This window comes from Hemitrygon akajei, chromosome 4, assembly GCF_048418815.1.
Source record: "Hemitrygon akajei chromosome 4, sHemAka1.3, whole genome shotgun sequence".
Classification (NCBI taxonomy): Eukaryota; Metazoa; Chordata; class Chondrichthyes; order Myliobatiformes; family Dasyatidae; genus Hemitrygon; species Hemitrygon akajei.
Genome location: NC_133127.1, coordinates 182421937 through 182436638, shown reverse-complemented (window position 1 = coordinate 182436638; position 14702 = coordinate 182421937). Strand labels below are relative to the sequence as shown.

General features: G+C 43.0%; 1 long non-coding RNA gene across 1 annotated transcript in view; it reads right to left on the bottom strand.

Annotated features, from left to right (window-relative positions):
• Window positions 1-2902: 2902 nt before the first annotated feature.
• The window catches only part of LOC140727023 (uncharacterized), a 33380-nt gene continuing 21580 nt past the window's right edge, over window positions 2903-14702 (bottom strand). The window contains exons 3-6 of the long non-coding RNA XR_012098776.1: window positions 12753-12850; window positions 10475-10575; window positions 3673-3861; window positions 2903-3467 (exon numbers count right to left, since the gene is read on the bottom strand). This is a non-coding gene — a long non-coding RNA (uncharacterized lncRNA). The remainder of the gene's footprint in view (window positions 3468-3672; window positions 3862-10474; window positions 10576-12752; window positions 12851-14702) is intronic.

The window sequence follows — 14702 nt, the reverse complement described above, 5'->3', positions numbered from 1 at the left end:
ACACTTGATCTATTCTCATAAGTGCTCATAAGCAATCAGAAACTGATTGGAAAGCTGAGCCTACTAAGTCTGAACATCTCCCTCTGCAACTGGATCCTAGACTTCCTGACTGGGAGACCTCAGTCAGTCCGGATCAGGAGCAGCATCTCCAACACCATCACACTGAGCACGGGGGCCCCCCAGGGCTGTGTGCTCAGTCCACTGCTGTTCACTCTGCTGACCCATGACTGTGCTGCAACACAGCTCGAACCATATCATCAAGTTCGCCGATGACACGACCGTGGTGGGTCTTATCAGCAAGAATGATGAGTCCGCTTACAGAAAGGAGATGCAGTGGCTAACGGACTGGTGCAGAGCCAACAATCTGTCTCTGAATGTGAACAAAAGAGATGGTTGTTGACTTCAGGAGGGCACGGAGTGACCACTCCCCGCTGAACATCGACAGCTCCTCGGTAGAGATCATTAAGAGCACCCAATTTCTTGGTGTTCACCTGGCAGAGAATCTCACCTGGTCCCTCAACACCAGCTCCATAGCAGAGAAAGCCCAGCAACGTCTCTACTTTCTGCGAAGGCTGAAGAAAGTCCATCTCCCACACCCCCCACCCCATCCTCATCACATTCTACAGGGGTTGTATTGAGAGCATCCTGAGCAGCTGCATCACTGCCTGGTTCGGAAATTGCACCATCTCGGATCGCAAGACCCTGCAGTGGATAGTGAGGGCAGCTGAGAAGATCATCGGGGTCTCTCTTCCCGCCATTACGGATGTTTACATTACACGCTGCATCCGCAAAGCAAACAGCATTATGAAGGACCCCACGCACCCCTCAAACAAACTCTTCTCCCTCTTGCCGTCTGGGAAAAGGCACCGAAGCATTCGAGCTCTCACGACCAGACTATGTAACAGTTTTTCCCCTCAAGCTATCAGACTCCTCAATAGACAGAGCCTGGACTGACACCTTATTGCCCTATTGTCTTGTTTATTATTTATTGTAATGCCTGCACTGTTTTGTGCACTTTATGCAGTCCTGGGTAGGTCTGTAGTCTAGTGTAGTTTTTTTACAGTGTTGTTTTTTTTTACGTAGTTCAGTCTAGTTTTTGTACTGTGTCATGTAACACCATGGTCCTGATAAAACGTCTCATTTTTACTATGCACTGTACCAGCAGTTATGGTCAAAATGACAACAAACGTGACTTGACTTGATAAGGCATGCACTGCAATCCAGGCAAGATCCTTGTAAACCTCCTTTGCACACTCTCTATAGTGTCCACATCCTTCCTGTAGTGAGGTGACCAGAACTGAACACAGTACTCCAAGTGGGGTCTAAATAATGTCTTATATAGTTTTAACATTACCTCATGGCTCTTGAACTTAATCCCATGATTGATGAACGCCATCACACCATACGTCTTCTTAACAACACTGTCAATCTGCGCAACAACTTGGAGTGTCCTATGGACATGAACCGCAAGATCTCGCTGATGCTCCACACTGCCAAGAGCCTTACCATTAATATTATATTCTGTCTTCAAATTTGATCTACTGAAATGAATCACTTCACTGGGTTGAACTCCATTTGCCATGTCTCAGCCCAGTTCTGCATCCTGTTGATATCCTGCTGTAACCCCTGACAACTCTCCAGACTATCCACAACACCCCCAAATTTTGAGTCATCAGCAAACTTATTAACCCACCCCTCCACTTTCTCATCCAGATCATTTATAAAAATCACAAAGAGGAGGGGTCCCAGAACAGATCCCTGAGGCACACCACTGGTCACTGCAGACAAGTACTTACTTAAATTGTTTGGGCACAGAAGGCAAAAAGTACTATAGCAGTTAGCATAATGCCCTTATAGTACCACAACATGAGTTCAATTCCCACCACTGTCTATAAGGAGCTTGTACAGTCTCCCCATATGAGTTTTATCCCCCATTCCAAAGACATATGAATTAGTGGGTTAATTGGTGACATGGATGTAACTTGGCAGAGCGAGCTCGTTGGGCCAGAAGGAACTGCTACTGTGCTATATCTCTAAATAAATAAAGTAAAAGCTATAGGCCAAAGCTGGAAGGCAGGATTAACACAAGTGGGACCCTACTGGTTGGCATAAGCATAGAGGGCTGATTGGTCTATTTCTGTGCTGTCTGACTCAATTACTCTAACGTCCTGAAGGTATTTTTACAGCGATAATAGATCTGTACCCTCAAGGTCATACACTTGGCAGTTCCTGGGTCAATACTGTAATTTAGTAGTGAGACAGAAGAGGAGATTCTCTTCTCAGGGGTGAAGTAATGACGTCACGGAACGTGTTCTATAGCTTTCAGATATGGTGTTTACAAAACATCCTGCAACAATTTGCCAAGTTTTCCGTAGTAGCACTTTGAAAGTCAAGAGCAGCTGTCGCATTAGGACATCATCTGCTCGGAGTCTGCATCGAAGCCGCAAATATCCAAACTCAAACAGAAGTCAACAGACCCTTATTGGTCTTGTGTCAAAACCCCTGAACTCTCTTTTTATTAATTGGGGCTGCTCAGTAGTGTAGCGGTTAGCTTAATGCTCTTACAGCATCTGCGGCCTGAGTACAATTCCCGCCTCTGTCAGTGAGGAGTTTGTATGATTTACGTGGGTTTCCTCCGGGTGCTCCGGATTCCAGACACATACAAGTTAATAGGTTACCACACCTGACGGCCCGAAACGTTGACTGCTCGTTTCCATGGATGCTGCCCGCTTCCTCCAGCTTGGTGTACAGGTTAATTGGTCCCATTGGTGTAATTTGGAGAGCATGGGCTCCTGATCCAGAAAGGCCTGTTACTATGCTGTATCTCAAAATAAACTGAATAAACATTAAAATACTTACTCATTTGTCAAAGTACAAAGTATATTTATTATGAAAGTATATATATTATACAACTTTTAGATTCACGCTCCAAAGCAGAAACCCAAAAGAAGCCATAAAAAAGACCAACAAACACTGTCAATTATTGCCCATCCCTCTATTTTTCTATTAAAAAATTACATTCTTACACAGAAATTTCTTCTCACAGAAGGTAATGAATATCTGAATTCCTCTATCCCAGAGAGATGTGGAGGATAGATTATTAGAAGTGGAGGTAGACTGGGGAATGAGAGCCATGAGTTCTGGGTAAATCAGTCCTCATCACAATGAAGAGCATGGCGTGCTTGAATAGCTGAAAGGCCTACTCCTTCTCCTAATTCCCTGTCCACTTGTGGGCCTCAAGAAAGTGGTGTTGAAACATATATTGAACTGCTGCAGTGCTTCTGGAGAAGATGCTCTCACTGTGCCATTGGTTGCTGACTTCAGATTTAAGACCCAGCTCTGAAAAAAAGAACAGTGACACGTTCCCAAAACAGAGCAACTGAAGAAAGATGTATCCATGTGACTGGTATTTTTGTCCTGGAGGTCACAAACCTGGGAGATGCCATTAGGTTCACCTTGACAAGTAACTGCAGAGAACAATAGGAGCATCCAAACAAAAAAGTTACTTAAGCTACAGTGTTGTGCAAAAGTCTTAAGCACACGTTAAAAAAAAATTCTGTAAGGTGAAGATGCTTTCAAAGATAATGAGAAGTTTCTAAATATTAAAGAATTACTATAAAGAGTGGTATACAGAAAAAAAATCAATCAAAATTTGGTGTCACCACCTTTTACCTTTAAAGCTGCATCATTTCTCTTTGGTACACAGTCATGCAATTTTGTAAGAAAATCAGCCGGTAGGTTGTTCCAAGCATCTTGGAGAACTTGCCAGAGTTCTTCCGCAGACCTCGGCTGTCTCGTTTGCTTCTGTCTCTCCAGGTAATCCCAGATGTTGAGGTCAGGGCTCTGTGGTGGCCATGTCATCTGAAACCAGATAAAAAATCTAGGGTGCCTAAGATTTCTGCACAGTACCGTAGTACATGTATGTACAATGATAAACTTAATTGCAGCAGCATCATAGGCACGTAGCAACAGATAAGCAGAATTCACAAGAAAAACATGAATTATACAAAATCATAGAAGAATGAACACAATTAGAACAAAAAAGCTCCATTGTACTGGAAAGTGACCGAAGTGATGTTGCTATACTCCAATGATTAGGGTTGTGCTGGTTGGTTCAGGAACCGAATGGTTGCAGGGCAGTAGCTGATCTTGAACCTGGTGATGTGGGACTTCAGGCTTCTGTACCTCCTGCCCAATGGTAGCCGTGAGAAGATTGCAAGGCCCAAATGATGTCCAAGATTTCGTTGATGATAGAGGTTCACCTTCTTGAGCAGCACCTCCTGTAGATACCACCGAGGATGAGAAGGGATATGCCCCTCTACCAAATGCATCATGGACACATTGCTTTTCTTTTCATATGATCTTGATGCAGTTAGGTATGAAATGATCTGTCTGGATTAAGCTTTTCCCTGCATTGTGGTACTTGTGACAATAATTGGGTACGACAGAAGCGTAGTGGTTTGTTGTTCAGTCATTGAGTCGAGTCCAACTCTTTGTGACCACATGGATTGCATAGGGTCCATAGGGTTTCACAGCAAGATACGGAAGTAGATTGCCAGGCCTTTCTTCGGCACAGATACCACTGCTGCCCTGGTTGGGACCCAGCTGGGTTTGAACTCAGGATCATCTGCCTGGAAGTCACTGATGCCACTACACCACCAGCGCAATGTTATTACAGCTCAGGGACATTCAGGAATTCAGAGTTCAATTTCGGCATCATCTGCAATGGAGCACGTATGTTCTTCCTGTGAGTACGTGAGTTTCCTCCAGGTGCTCCAGTTTCCTCCCACAATCCAGAGACGTATGGGTTCGTAGGTTAATTGGTGATTGTAAATTGTTCTGTGTTTAGGCTGGTGTTAAATAGATGGGTTACTGGGCAATGTGGCTCGCTGAGCAGGAAGAGCCTGTTCTACACTATCTCTGAATAAATTAATTAATCAATCAATCAGACAGACATACTTTATTGATCCCGAGGGAAAATGGGTTTTGTTACAGTTGCACCAACCAAGAATAGTGTAGAGATAAGAAATATAAACACATAAATAATTAAATAATAATAATAAGTAAATTATGCCAAGTGGAAATAAGTCCACGACCAGCCTATTGGCTCAGGGTGTCTGACACTCCGAGGGAGGAGTTGTAAAGTTTGATGGCCACAGGCAGGAATGACTTCCTACGATGCTCAGTGTTGCATCTCGGTGGAATGAGTCTCTGGCTGAATGTACTCCTGTGCCTAACCAGCACATTCTGGAGTGGATGGGAGATCCACTCCATAATGTGGAGTAATTCCGGTGTAGTTGATAATTGATCAATTATCAATTACACTGGAAGAGCAGTCCAAAGCCAAAAAAAGCTGAGATGCTGCCCCTCAGAATAGGCATAGGGACTTTATTAAAGAAAGGCATCCTTTAATTACAGAGAACTTGAATAAGGGGACAGACTGAAGACCAGAATGGAATAATGAAATCAGAAATCTCAAATCAATGTCTTTTTTAACAATACTCAGTGAGAAATTACCACGCAGAGAAAGTGCTTTCTGTACAGTTTCTTTCCTCTTTAACCTATTTCATGTTCCCCTTCTTTACCCATCCCCTGCCAAGGTCTGGATATTTTATTCAAAGTCCCAGTGGCAATGCTTAATTAACAATTGTGGTGAATTAATATCACTAATGATAAAATCATTAACTTAAGGGTCCTTCAACATCAAATGTACAGGGCAATTAAAGACTTCTCTGCCATGCTGGGTCTAGAAACCCTCCCAAACTATTTACTCTCCAGTGATATTATCAGCTCTCATTGCTTAAATACCATTTTTGATAAATCGGTGGATATATTATTAATATTTAGAAACATAGAAAATAGGTGCAGGAGTAGGCAATTCGGCCCTTCGAGCCTGCACCACCATTCAGTATGATCATGGCTGATCATCCAACTCAAACCCTGTACCTGCTTTCTCTCCATTCCCCCCAATCCCTTTAGTCACAAGGGGCATATCTAACTTCCTCTTAAATATAGCCAATGAACTGGCCTCAACTGTTTCCTGTGGCAGAGAGTTCCACAGATTCACCACTCTGTGTGAAGAAGTTTTTCCTCATCTCATCCTAAAAGGCTTCACCTTTATCCTTAAACTGTTACCCCTCATTCTGGACTTCCCCAACATCGGAAACAATCTTCCTGTATCTAGCCTGTCCAATCCCTTTAGAATTTTATACATTTCAATAAGATCCCCCCTCAATTTTCTAAATTCCAGTGAGTATAAGCCTAGTCGATCCAGTCTTTCTTCATATGAAAGTCCTGCCATCCCAGGAATCAATCTGGTGAACCTTCTCTGTACTCCTTCTATGGCAAGAATGTCTTTCCTCAGATTAGAGGACCAAAACTGCACACAATACTCTAGGTGTGGTCTCACCAAGGCCTTGTACAACTGCAGTAGAACCTCCCTACTCCTGTACTTGAATCTTCTTGCTGTGAATGCCAACATACCATTTGCCTTTTTCACCGCCTGCTGTACCTGCATGCCCACCTTCAATAACTGGTGTACAATGACACCCAGGTCTCGTTGCACCTCCCCTTTTCCTAATCGGCCACCATCAGATAATAATCTGTTTTCCTGTTCTTGCAACCAAAGTGGATAACCTCACATTTATCCACATTAAATTGCATCTGCCATGAATTTACCCACTCACCTAACCTTTCCAAGTCACCCTGCATCCTCTTAGCATCCTCCTCACAGCTAACATCGCCGCCCAGCTTCCTGTCATCCGCAAACTTGGAGATGCTGCATTTAATCCCCTCATCTAAATAATTAATATATATTGTAAACAACTGGGGTCCCAGCACTGAGCCTTGCGGTACCCCACTAGTCACTGCCTGCCATTCTGAAAAGGTCCCGTTTACTCCCACTCTTTGCTTCCTATCTGCCAACCAATTCTCTATCCACATCAATACCATACCCTAAATACTGTGTGCTTTAAGTTTGCACACTAATCTCCTGTGTGGGACCTTGTCAAAAGCCTTTTGAAAATCTAAATATACCACATCCACTGGCTCTCCCCTATCCACTCTACTAGTTACATCTTCAAAAAATTCTATAAGATTCATCAGACATGATTTTCCTTTCACAAATCCATGCTGACTTTGTCCGATGATTTCACCTCTTTCCAAATGTGCTGTTATCACATCTTTGATAACTGACTCTAGCATTTTCCCCACCACCGATGTCTGGCTAACCGATCTATTATTCCCCAGTTTCTCTCTCCCTCCTTTTTTAAAAAGTGGGGTTACATTAGCCACCCTCCAATCCTCAGGAACTAATCCAGAATCTAAGGAGTTTTGAAAAATTATCACTAATGCATCCACTATTTCTTGGGGTACTTCCTTAAGCACTCTGGGATGCAGACCATCTGGCCCTGGGGATTTATCGGCCTTTACTCCCTTCAATTTACCTAACACCACGTCCTACTAACGTGTTTCTCTCAGTTCCTCCATCTCACTAGACACTCGGTCCCTTACTATTTCCAGAAGATTATTTATGTCCTCCTTAGTGAAGACAGAACCAAAATAGCTATTCAATTGGTCTGCCATGTCTTTGTTCCCTATGATCAATTCACCTGTTTCTGACTGTAAAGGACCTACATTTGTCTTGACCAATCTTTTTCTTTTCACCTATCTATAAAAGCTTTTACAGTCAGTTTTTATGTTCCCTGCCAGCTTTCTCTCATAATCTTTTTTCCCCTTCCTAATTAAGCCCTTTGTCCTCCTCTGCTGGTCTCTGAATTTCTCCCAGTCCTCAGGTGTGCCGCTATTTTTTTTGCTAATTTATATGTTTTTTCTTTGGACTTGATACTATCCCTAATTTCCCTTGTCAGCCATGGGTGCACCACCTTCCCTGGTTTATTCTTTTGCCAAACTGGGATGAACAATTGTTGTAGTTCATCCATGCAATCTTTAAATGCTTGCCATTGCATATCCACCGTCAACCCTTTAAGTATCATTTGCCAGTCTATCTTAGCTAATTCATGGCTCATACCTTCAAAGTTACCCTTCTTTAAGTTCAGAACCTTTGTTTCTGAATTAACTATGTCACTCTCCATCTTAATGAAGAATTCCACCATATTATGGTCACTCTTACCCAATGGGCCTCGCACGACAAGATTGCTAACTAACCCTTCCTCATTGCTCAATACCCAATCTAGAATGGCCTGCTCTCTAGTTGGTTCTTTGACATGTTGGTTCAGAAAACCATCCCACATACATTCCAAGAAATCCTCTTCCTCAGCACCCTTACCAATTTGGTTCACCCAATCTATATGGAGATTGAAGTCACCCATTATAACTACTGTTCCTTTTTTGCACACATTTCTAATTTCCTGTTTAATGCCATCCCCAACCTCACTACTACTGGTAGGTGGCCTGTACACAACTCCCACCAGCGTTTTCTGCCCCTTAGTGTTATGCAGTTCTACCCATATCGATTCCACATCCTCCAGGCTAACGTCCTTCCTTTCTATTGCGTTAATCTCCTCTCTAACCAGCAATGCTACCCCACCTCCTTTTCTTTCCTGTCTATCCCTCCTGAATATTGAATATCCCTGGATGTTGAGCTCCCATCCTTGGTCACCCTGGAGCCATGTCTCTGTGATCCCAACTATATCATATTCATTAATAACTATATGCACATTCAATTCATCCATCTTGTCACGAATGCTCCTCGCATTGACACACAAAGCCTTCAGACTTGTTTTTACAATACTCTTAGCCCTTACACAATTATGTTGAAAAGTGGCCCTTTTTGCTTTTTGCCCTGGATTTGCCTGCCTGCCACTTTTACTTTTCACCTTAATACTTTTTGCTTCTGCCCTCATTTTACACCCCTCTGTCTCTCTGCACTTGTTCCCATCCCCCTGCCACATTAGTTTAAAGCCTCCTGAACAGCAGTAGCAAACGCTCCCCCTAGGACATTGGTTCCAGTCCAGCCCAGGTGCAGACCATCCTGTTTATACCGGTCCCACCTCCCCCAGAAATGTTTCCAGTGCCCCAGAAATTTGAATCCCTCCCCCTTGCACCATTTTTCAAGCCACGTATTTATCTGAAATATCCTCCTATTTCTACTCTGACTAGCACGTGGCACTGGTAGTAATCCAGAGATTATTACCTTTGTGGTCCTACTTTTTAGTTTATCTCCTAACTCCCTAAATTCACCTTGTAGGACCTCATCCCATGTTTTACCTATATCGTTGGTACCTATGTCCACCATGACCACTGGCTGTTCACCCTCCCATTCCAGAATGTCCTGCAGCCGCTCAGAGACATCCTTGACCCTTGCACCAGGGAGGCAACATACCATCCTGGAGTCTCGTTTGCGGCCGCAGGAACGCCTATCTATTCCCCTTACAATCGAATCCCCTATCACTATAGCTCTCCCACTCCTTTTCCTTCCCTCCTGTGCTGCAGAGCCACCCATGGTGCAATGAACTCGGCTGCTGCTGCCTTCCCCTGATGAGACATCTCCCCCAACAGTATCCAAAACAGTATATCTGTTTAGGAGGGAGATGACCTCAGGGGACTCCTGCACTACCTGCCTACTGCTACGCTGTCTAGTGGCCACCCCTTCCCTTTCTGCCTGTGTAACCTTTACCTGCAGTGTGGCCATCTCACTGAACGTGCTATTCATGACTTTCTCAGCATTGCGGATGCTCCAGTATGAATCCAATCACAGCTCCAGACGCTCAATGCGGTCTGCCAGAAGCTGCAGCTGGACACACTTCCTGCACACATAGTCGTCAGGGACACTGGAAGTATCCCTGATTTCCCACATGCTGCAGGATGAACAAACCACAGGGCCGATCTCAGCTGCCATGACCTACCCAATACTTGCCTCAACTTTTGAAACTTTCTCCTTTGAAAGGAACTTACCTGGCCTTACCTCACTTGTAGTGAAGCTTGTCCTCAGCCTCTGCTCGTCAAAGCCTCAAATCTCCACTCCTTCACTGGCCCACCAACTCACTGGTCACTTTCCACAGGCTGCTCCATTTGAGCTACCCCTCTATTTATTTGTTTGAGTTTTTCAAACTGCTTGGTGACCTGACCTCGATTGCCCAATCAGCTGCTTTCTGCTGAGTCTGAGCTATTCAAATCTTGATTGTCTAATCAATGGCTTTCTGCTGAGCTATTCAAATCTTGATTGACTTGATTGCACAGTCCAACTGCCAAAACTGCCAGAATCTCTCGAGTCAAAGCCTCAATTCTCCACTCCTTCACTGGCCCACTCACTCACTGGCCGCTTTCCACAGGCTGCTCTGCTTGAGGTAACCCTCTATTTATTTGTTTGGATTTATATTTATTGGATACATAATTTCACTTCATCATATAGGGACTTCGTCAGATCATATACACATATACATATACAGACAAAATAACACACACGTTACAGGAAGGAAGTTGAGGTTTTGGAGCGAAATCAGAAGACACTCACCAGAATGTTGCCTGGATTAGAGAATGCTTGTTATAAGGAGAGGTTGGAGAAATTTGAATTGTCTTCTCCAGAATGCCAGAGGCTGAGAGGCGACCTAAAAGCTGTAAATAAAATTCTAAGAGGCATAGATAGTCATAATTTGTTTTTTTCCAGGTAGAAATGTCAAATACTAGAGGGCATAGTTTTATGGTGAGTGAGGAAAAGTTTAAAGGTGACTTATAAGGCAAGTTTGTTGCAGAGAGTGATAGATGCCTGGAGCATGCTGTCAGAGGAACTGATGGAATCTGGTACAATAGCAATTTTTAAGAGGCATTTAGTCCAACATGTGGACTGGCAGGAAATTGGGGGATGTAGACCATGTGCAGGCAGATGTGTAGTTTAAATAGACATAATGGGTTAGCACAGATATATTGGGCTGAAGGGCCTGTTCCTGAGATGGACTGTTCTATGTTCTTAGGTAAGTCACTGCCCCACTTGGAAGGTATGCTTGGATTCCTGGATTACAGGAAGAGAGATGTTGCATCTTCTGTGGTGTCTTGGGAAGGTACCATGAGAAGGGGAGTGGTTACTGGTGGAGGTGGAAGACAGGACCACTGCATCATAGATTGAATAAAATAAAAAAATAACACCAGATTCGAGAAATCTGAAATAAAACAGGAAATGGTTTAACGCTGTGAAGAATGGAACAGGGTTAAACTTCCGGTGTCGGGTCAAAGAATATTTGTCAGAACTGGTAAAAGCCCAGTTTGTCCAATCTGATCATCAAGAACCTATACCAATCTCAGACTTTGATTGTGTGATGTCAACATGAGCAAACAAAAGCCTAAAAATTTTTTTTTTAACGTAGGAAGTGGCAAGTGTCTGGAATGCACTGCATGATGGGTAGTGATAGAAGCTGATAGAAGACCCTTAGACAGGCACATGGATGAAAGAAAAATCGAGGGTTAGGTATGTACAGTACGAGGGAAGGGTTAGAGAGATTGTGGAGCAGATTAAAAGGCTGGCACAATTTCTCAGGCTGAAGTGCTGTGTCATTTGTGACAAAATTCAGAGGCAATGTCATTCAAGATAAGTTCATTTTCACCACAAGCCACACAACTTTAGAATTCAGGCCATCACACCATGCTCTGACTTAAAAGAGACAATTCTGGAATCAAATCTGTGCAACACCAAGAGATTACAGCTTACCGGACCCACACCCACAGCAAGAATTCTTACCTGACAGCATTATTTTTCTCATTTGATGTTAATTTTATATTTATAGTTCCATTCAGATTTAATGGTGATTACTTTTTAGATGAATTATTTAGTTGTTTCTGCCAAGCCCCTAAGTTCTGGAATTCCACCCCCCCCCCCCACTCCACCACCAAACCTTTTCATCTCTACATCACTTTCCTCCTTTTAAACATCCTTTAAATTCCGTACCTTTGACTGAGCTTTTGCTCTCTGCCCTAATTTCTCCTTATGTGGCTTGCTGTCAAACTAAGCTGGAGAACACTCTGGAGCAACTGCTTGGAACATTTTGCCTCACTAAAGTCATTACTGGAATGAAAGTTTGCATAGCTTCACCGAGTGTTAGGAGTTTGCAACAGCATGTTGCTGATATTGCTGAGGTTATTAAATATGTTCAATATTTCCTCGTCTAACAAAAGCTATTAGTCGGCCTTCTCGTGAACTGAATAAGCACTGACTGACAGTCTGACTAACTATTGTCTGTAAAATCAGATTTACGTCACTCCTGTTTAAATTAAAGAGCAGTCGTGTTGGAAGTAGTGTACACTCAGAAAGAAGTAGCTATCATTACAGTATTACAGAGGAGTGTTTGATGGCTCCAGGCCTGTACTCACTGTAGTTTAGAAAAATGAGTGGGGATCTCATTCAAACCTATAAAATATTGAAAGGCCTAGATAGACTGGACGTGCAGAGGATGTTTCCATTAGTGGGAGTGTCTTGTACCAGAGGGCACAGCCTCAGAATCAGGACAGCTCTTTCGAATGGAGAGGGAGAGGGATTTCTTTAGACAGCTGTGGAGGCAAAGTCAATGGGTATATTGAAAGCAGAGGTTGATTGGTACTTAATTATTGAGGGTGTTAAAGGTTATGAGGAGAAGGAAAGAAAATGGGCCTGAGATGGAATTATAAGTCAGTCACTATCGAATAACGGAGCAGACGAGATGGGCCGGATGGCCTAATTCTGCTCTTATGCCTTATGATGATTAGACACTAAATAATTCTTTGACTAAAACATGTTAATTTTAACATTACAGAACTGAACTTACCATGGGCACTTCCTGATAGCTGAAATGTATTTGATGAGCTTCCTGTACTGGATATGCTTCTGGTCACTTGTCTTCCTTGGGACACCAGTTCTGGAGTGCTAAAGAAGCAATGCAATTAAATTAGAGTTAGAGTGTACTGGAATTTCCAGATCTATTTCCTTTTTTAAGCACTTGATAACGAAGTCCCCTGGCTGCCAGTCTCAGACTTATATTAATCAAATTAAAATATATAAATTAACACTTCTGTTTCGAACCTAGTAGGAATGTATTAAGACATAAATCTTTACATCATTATAACAACAGATAGAAATTGTTCGCCTCGCAGATTGAATTTGCCAAGTATTTCCTCAATCTTTAAGTATTTCTCAAAGTAAACTGTAATAATAATAATAATAATAATACGTAAAGCATTGCATGATATATTGCTGGGAAATCACAACACCGTCAAAGTGCTCACTCATAGCCTTCATAGAATTGGACCCTGGGGAGTAATCCAATAAAGTGCTATAAAGAGCTGTTGCCCATAGCAACCAAGTGAAGTCATAAAGTGTGTTTATTCTTAAAAGATTTCATCACTCTTAAACTTTACCAACATTTGCAGAATTCCTGCTGGCCACATCAGTCTCATTCAGAAGTCATGGGTTCAAATGCTTCTCAAGCACAAAAATCAAAGCTGATATTTTTAGGGCGTGCAGCCAGTCCAAACTGCTGGCTTTCAGGTGGGACAGTAAAACCAGATTCAGAATTAGGCTTATTACCACTGATGTATAGAACATTACAGCACAGAAACAGGCCTTTTGTATGTAGTGATTTTTTTTTGTTTTGTGGTCGCAGTGCAGTGTGAGTCATCGAATTATTATAGGTTACAAGGATAAATAAATAGTCCAATTGATGAATAATAAGGTGATGCTCAGAAATCTGATGGCAGATGGGAGGAAGCCGCTCTTAAAACATTGAGTATAAGTCTTCAGGCTTCTGTGCCTCCTCCCCGATGGTAGTAAGGCACAGAGGGCATGTCCTGGATAGTGAGGGTCCGAGTGATGGATGCCGCTTTCTTGAAGTTCTTGAATTGCTTGCCACTTGAAGTTGTCATCAATGGTGGGAGTGTTCTGCAAGTGATGAGGCAGGCGGAACACAGAAACAGGCCTTTCGGCCTACCTAGTCCGTACTAAATTATTACTCAACCTTTGAGCAGCACAGGGACCATCACCTTCCATACTCCCCCCATCCATGTACTCATCCAAATTTCTCTTAAGTGCTGAAATCAAACACACATCCACCACTTCCAGTGGCAGTTCATTCCACACTCTCACCGTCATCTGAGTGAAGAAGTTCCTCCACATTAAACATTCCACACTCCACCCCTAACGCATGACCTCTAGTTCTAGCGCAAAAAAAACCCCAAATCTCAAGGTTGTAGACGGTGACATATTTGTACTTTGATAATAAATTTACCTTGAACATTGGAAGTTTGACCATTTTAGCTTCAATGTAGTGTGGATATTCATTCTGATATTGTCTCTTTGCAATAAAAGGAACAAGGAAGAGGAATGCTGGCGATGAGCCAAGTCTGCAGGTGCTACACAAACCCAGTAGCTTTGGCAGAGGTTTTGTAAAGAGGAAGGATGAGCTCATTTGATGTTAAGCCCATTAGTTTATTGCCGTGTGAAGTAGTTAACAAGAGACAATTAGTCAATGTCTCAGGAGCCACAGAAATGGGGTCATGAGGGAAATCTGTCACATCCTTTATCTAATCCCTGTGTATGCTGTTTAACAGAGCTATCCAAGAGGTCCCACTTCTCTGCATCGGTTTCGTTTTGGTCACCAAAGGGGGTAGAAGTGCTTCCAAGGGACAGTGAGATCTCTCAAAAGAGACACTCCCTGTCTACTTCTCCTTCTGTGGCGTAGTCAATTAACAGGCAATCCTCACTCCGGTGGCCGGAGTTGGGG